Below are 6,800 nucleotides of genomic sequence, written 5' to 3'. Positions count from 1 at the left end.
CATTCAGCATCAACGAAGAATGTCGTTAGCCCTCAGTCGCTCATCAACAACCACAAGCGAGCTCCAAGCAGTTGGCAATACACAGGCAACAACTACAGTGGAAAGTACCAGTATGACGACCACAAAGGAAGCCGGATCGGCTATTTTTCAAGGAGCAAATTTCCAAAACTGCTCGTTTAACATCCAGATTACGAATCATGATCAGCCACCGCTTCGCAAGCGCCGAGCCATTTTAAGTGACGATGAAGACGATTGAAATGCAATTTTGACTACAAAAGCTTCAATTTCATCTATTTTCATTCATTCCATAGTAAGTCTTTCTCAAAAGTTGACACTTTTAAACATTCAACACGTTTAAGAAATGCATTTTCTTCGGAATCTCAAATGAGCTAAATTTTCATTTTTCGAACTTTTTCACTTCGATTGACGAGACATGTCAAACTTTCGTGTCAAACCTTGACCAATAAAAAGTCGCCTTTTCGTGCGCGAGCCAATCAGAATTATTCCACGTGGTTTTTGTTTGTGAGTACGCGTCAGCATTGAGAAGGCTTTCTTGCACTTTTTCTCGCACAACTTGATCATAAACAAGTTTCACGCGGACTAGAAAGCAACAAGCGGGAAAGCCTATATAATAAAAACCTTATTGAACTAGCTTGTTCGGTCCGTATTGGGAAAATATTGGTCTCGTCCTTTTTTTGCAAGTTTATGGACCTCGCCTTCGGCTCGGTCCATAAACTTGCAAAAAAAGGAACTCGACCAATATTTTCCCAATACGGACCTCACGCTAGTTCAATAACATATATATAGATGCCTGTTTGAAATTTTTTTTAACGAAGAGCATTTTGTGAGATCCATCTTGATCAATGAAGCAAAAGCCATGTTAAATCTTATTCCTCACTCTAGTTTTCCCCTGTTTTTGGGAGTTTGCATGGAGCCAAATCCTATTTTAATAACCCAATTTCTTGGCATTAGTAAGGAAAGTGTAACTTTAGATGACTTTTCCAGGAGACTTAAACCAGTGAAATGGTTAGAATCATGTTCACCAGATCATTTATTTCTGACAATGATTGAAGGGCTGCATGCAATTTACCTTTCAGGTTTTATTCATAATGGCATGAAGCCTGATAATGTTATGGTTGATGTAAGAGGTCTTCATTATAATGCTGTTGTCATTGACTTTGGAAAAGCATGCCCACTTCACAAAGGAATATTTTACAAATTACCAAATAAAATGGAAAAGCAGAAACATTTAAAAAGGTATCCTCACATGGCACCTGAACTGATAGCTGTTGATTCACCACAAATGTTTTGACTGATATTTATTAACTAGGTTATACGATAAAGAAGGTTTTAACTGAAAAATTTGGTGACAGTGTTCACCACCTAAAAGACATTTCTTTGAGTTGTATGAGCTGACAGGCTGGCAAATAGACCGGGACTTAATTATTTTATCGATTATATATCAAGAAAAACAGCATGTTGTTTGAATGTTAGTAAGATATGTGTCCAAAAATAAATTTTATTTGAATTCCGATTGTGTTTTGTCTGTTTCAACACATAGTGGGAACCTGATGTTGAGCAAGGCTTAGCAAAGGGCTTCCTCTCGCCAGGCAGAACAACAAAATTCCCTTGTTCATCAGTTATACACAACAATAATGGCCCAGACACCAGTTTTGCACTTCAGTGAGAGGGAGCATGTTGCCATGCTGTTGGTACAGGCCATGTAAGCATTTTTATAATTCCAGACCTTTAGCCCTGATGTTACCAGACAAACTTTCCTTTCTGATTTTCACACATTGTTTCTAAAAATAAATTAGACTTTTATTTCTTTGATGATGATTACCTTAACCCTTTCACTTCCTGAGTAATTTAATAATGGAGACGTGTAATGTAGCACCAACATTTGAGTATGTTAACACAATCCTGATCATCACATTGGCCTTTAACAGTTTGCCTCAAAGCTTTGCCAACTGTTCCTTTTATTGCAGTGTTCACTCAACTTAGTCTCCCTGGCAGCCGTTCTGTGTCTTATCAAAAATGCTCCTCCCCACAAACTGCTGGTCACGTTCCAGCCACATTCCTTTCCCGATTTTAGCCAATCACAGCTACAGTTCCACTTACTGGAACTGCCTCCCACTGAATTATCTCTTGACGACTTGCTTAATCATAGCCCGTGATTTATAAAAGCCTTTTCACTTTTGCTTTTACAAGCGTGTCATACAGCGATTCTTCCCTTTTGATCAAAATGCAATGCCACCGCTATGCGTAATGGTGTTTGCATTGATTGCCAGGGGGTAAAGGAATAAAGATAGGCCTCTGCGACTCCCACTTGCGTATTTTTAGCCATGTTCAGTTATAGTGTTGCTCTAACGAGTACCGGTATGTCTTTCAGGGAACGCCCTCTCGTGTATGAGATTAGTGGCCGTTCCTTAAAAATCTCTCTGAGCTTTGGTTGTAGCTCTATTAAAGGGACACAGTCACCTGGTGCACATGCGCATTAAATAGCATTTCTTAGCTGATTTGCATATCACACTTCATCACAAGTCTGGCGCTGAGAAGCGCATCCTTTGAAAAATGTAAACAAACCTTGTCGAGTCGAAGTATATGCCAGTCAAAATTTTTATAGTGATTATAGACCTAATGCCATTTTAGAACACTCATTTTCTTGATACCATGGAGAATTTACTGATGGACTTGTCCAGGGAAAGTCAAACGTCAACGGATACCTCTGAAGTCGAAGAATCATTTAATCGTTTATTTCGGTATCCGGTCGTGTGAAAAATTATCTTAGCTGTTTCTACGTTTCACAGTGTTTGCATGAGAAGCAAATTGAGTTGAAATATTAGAGAATATGTCGATTTTAAAATGTTAAAACGTAGCGAATCGACTGAGCAGCAGTGTAGCAAAACGACTTTGTAGCGAAACTACCGGTAAGCTTTATTTCTGCTTTCAATTATATATTTTGCTTTTATAATTTCGTTTCTACAACTTCTCCGTTATCTCAATTTAGGAACCAAACCCATGTCGTTGCAAGAACGCTTGCTCGACCCGTAGAAAACAAGGTTCTACTGGAGGTTTTCCTCGTCGAGGAGATAATCGACTGTATACCGAAGCTTGTCTTCGTCTGAGCTCCAAACCAAGCAGCCATGACGCGTAGTTCGAATCGTTTACGAAGATTCCCACCGCACGAACCTTTCGCCAGGTTGAGAAAGTGTAATTTTCCAAATATATATAATGGTGATTTGTTCTCCAATGTTTTTGATTGATTTCTCTCGTTATTTTAGTCAACGCAGGCGATTTGTTCCGCCCGGCGCCTTCACGCTTCCCCACCTCTTCTTTTCATGTTCCGTTGGAGACGCGATCCATACTGTTTTTAACCAAATATGATAAAATAATATCATAGGAGGAACAAAAGCATACTCAGAAACAGGTTTCCAGTAAAAGATTGAAAATCCAATAAAACACTGGGAAGATTGAAGCGGATTTCTAGATGCCGACGCGTACTTTTGATTTCGGGTTGAGGTGGACGCTTTTCAAAATTGACAAAAACTAGCGTCCAGGTCAGCGCGGTCACAAAGGTGACTGTGTCCCTTTAATGCCATTTGCTGATAAGGATTTCCTTTAAGTTTGGCACTGATGGATGATATTGTGTTACAAATGGCTGTTTGTAGTTTGTGATAATTTGTAAGTAATGTCCAGGATTTACAGTCACAACAAATCATTTTTTGTTGTTGCAGAATGACTCAGATTTGGGTGCAGAAGATGAAATAGCGGCAACAACAGCACCCCGTCTCATTTCGACGAGGGCAACTGTCGATGATCCAGTCACTGGTGTTGGTAGCCGAAGGAATGGTAGTCTGCCGTTCCAAAAAAAATCAACATTTTAAGTGCCGTCAACACATAATTTGATTGCAAGCTACTATAGCTTCAATGCTGACTACCCAAAGGGCCAGGGTGGTCATGGCAAGAATTTTTATTTATTTCTTGAGTATATTTTGATACTTGAGTCAAGAAGGAGCAGTCACGCACTGCCGTTAAGTGTTGAAGCAGTGGTAGGCAAGATGAGTAGAATCGCATAGAAACCACTCCACTTCCTTCCATAGAATTGAGTCTGAGATTGGCCAAATGAATACAGTTTGAGATACATTGAAGAACGTTGAATTTTAGCAAGTTTACAATGAAAAAAGTAAAACCTTTGTGCATGATCAAATTGAATTTTTCTGGTGAGCTGAACCAAGTGACAAAATGCTTATATCCAGCAATTCCTTCTACTAAACCTTGCCACTTAGGTTTCAACAGAAAGAAGTAGTTTAAATTGTTCAGTTTATATTATGTGAGCCAACAAGTAGACATACATGTACACTATTCTCAATATCATTATATAGTTTTAGGTTGTTTATTATATGAATATTAGCAGGTAAAAGAAAGAAAAAAAGTTCACAGCCGATATATTTCTTGTAGATAAGATGTGATCATTAATTTCCCTTTCTATGGAACCATTGTATACTGCATATGTACACATTTGACTGCCTGTTCATTCAATAAAGATGCATGTAACCGAAATTGTTTGCCAATATGATCCATTTTAATGTATTATTTTAACTCTTTTACATGGGTTAAATGAACTATTTCTTTGTGGTTAAATTAACAATATTTATTGTAACTAATTTTTTTTAGTTAAATTAACTAACAATAACTAAAAAGAATGGGTTCTCTCAGATGCACCCCGGGTACTTTTTTAAATGGTTGAATTAACTAATTTTGGATGGTCGCTAACTAGATGAATTATGTTATTTCAACCAAGGATATTGGTTATTCTAACTCTATAAAAAATGGTTAAAACTAATATTTTTAGTGGTTAAAACAACATATATATTGAAGTAAAAACAGCTAAACAAATAGGTCAAAATGACCTAATTGATAGTTATTTTAACTTATTCTAAATTAGTTATTTCAAACCAAAAGAATCCGGTTAATTTAAACCTTTTTAAATTGGTCAGACCAACTAAAAATAAAAGGGTTCTCTCAGATGCACTTGGCGACAATTTTAATTGGTTGTTTTAACTAGTCAACTTTTACAGTGTATAAGGTTTTATCCAATTGCTCTGACACGTTCGCAAATCTGACGCAGGGAAATCTTTGGACGTCTTAAAATAATTTTTTAATAACTTGTATCGATCTGTTTGTTCGAACAATAACCACGATTTCCAATCTCTAATGCCTAACAAGAGCTCGTACAGTACTTTACCCGTTAATCAGATTATCCTGTAAATGTTCATGATCATGAATGTGAACGTGTTGTTTTGCCGGATGGTGTGTCGTACTTATGTACGGAGTTCCACTGCAAACTCAGACTGATTTGGTTGAAAAACGAGAAGAAACATTCCACAGCGTTTTCGCTGTTTGACTGACAATAAGATATAAAATTAATTCAAATTAAAAAAAAAATAAAAATAAAATTTAAAAAAAGCCAAAGCTAGCATTTCTTAGAAGGTGACAATTAACCAATAAATTTAACCGTATCAACATCCTATTTTCTTCCACTTCTTCTTCTTTTTTTTTTAAAGCCCCATCCGCCGTCCGCCATCCGCCCGTCCGTATCCTTGTTTTACAGAGTCCCCTCGGTTCCAGACTACTGGAGAGGAACTGAAAGTTTGGACTGCTGAGCTGAATGTTTGAATCGCCGAAGTGAATGTTTGAATCGAGCCACTGCACAACTTCATTGTGAGACTATGTTTGAATTTATAATCTGGATTTCATATCTTAAAATTAAAGTGCAGAATGTTTCAACAGCAGGATTTCAGCATTTTCTATCGAAATTGAACGCGGAATTTATGGTGTAGTGTTTGAGTTTCAGGATTTGATTGGAGAAATACACGTTTGGATTGAATGATCAAATGTTTGAATTGAAAAATGGCATGTTTGAATCGACGAAATGCATGCTTGAACTGAATGATAGGCCAGGCAATACAATGAATGCATGTTTAACTTGAAGAATGGCATTTCTGGATTGAAGAAAAGGGTGTTTGGATTGAAGAATCGAATGTTTGAAACAAACAATTCCATATTTGGATTGAATGATGGAATGTTTAAATCGACCCATTCCATATTTGCACTGAAGGATTGAATGTTTGTTTTGAAGGATCGAAAGTTTGAACCGAACAATTGCAGATTTGAATTGAAGGATCGAATGTTTGAATTGAAGGATTGAATGTTTGAATTGAAGGATTGAATGTTTGAATTGAAGGATCGAATGTTTGAATTGATAGTTTGAATTTTGACACTAAAAACGCGCCATAGATGTATACCCCCAGTCGTAGGAACGTCTGTAAATTTGTCAAATTTCATCTTACATTTCCTAAGCTGATATTACACCTAATTTGCTGAAACTTTGCAAGGTTACTAAAGTAAAGGTGCTCTTTCCAGTGCGGGTATCAATTTTTCATTCAGTTCAATTTTAACTCATTCAAATCTGTTTCCGCCATTTTGGAGAAGGGTCTATTGGTGGTCTAAACAAGCCTTGGCGTAGTCAAAAACCGAATCGGGCATTCTATAAAACTAACCTTTCAAAGAATACATGTACTTCTTCAGGTCAGGGGACGTCTTATTTCTGTAGTATACTCTTTTCAGAGTGTACGTGCTGGCATCACTTTCAGAGTTCCTTTCATCTTCACGTATAAGCTCACCCATCCTCGTTCAAGTAGTAGACTGGATTTTTATGACCATTGTCACGCCAGGAACCGAGATTGTCACATTTAACATCTTCGTGGTGCGGTAAACTGGTTAGATCCACCAAGAAG

At 37.3% G+C, this 6,800-nt stretch overlaps 1 long non-coding RNA gene across 1 annotated transcript; it reads left to right on the top strand.

Moving 5' to 3' along the window:
• Nucleotides 1-808: 808 nt before the first annotated feature.
• LOC146465288 (uncharacterized) lies at nt 809-4,563 on the top strand. The gene is made up of 2 exons (XR_014868293.1): nt 809-1,723; nt 3,738-4,563. It is a non-coding gene; the product is annotated as an uncharacterized LOC146465288 (long non-coding RNA).
• The last annotated feature ends 2,237 nt before the right edge of the window (nt 4,564-6,800 follow it).

Source organism: Pavona decussata, unplaced genomic scaffold, assembly GCF_977016875.1.
Source record: "Pavona decussata unplaced genomic scaffold, jaPavDecu1.1 SCAFFOLD_156, whole genome shotgun sequence".
NCBI classification, from domain to species: domain Eukaryota; kingdom Metazoa; phylum Cnidaria; class Anthozoa; order Scleractinia; family Agariciidae; genus Pavona; species Pavona decussata.
The sequence above is the reverse complement of the archived record's forward strand: the minus strand, read 5'-3'. Positions and strand labels throughout refer to the sequence as shown.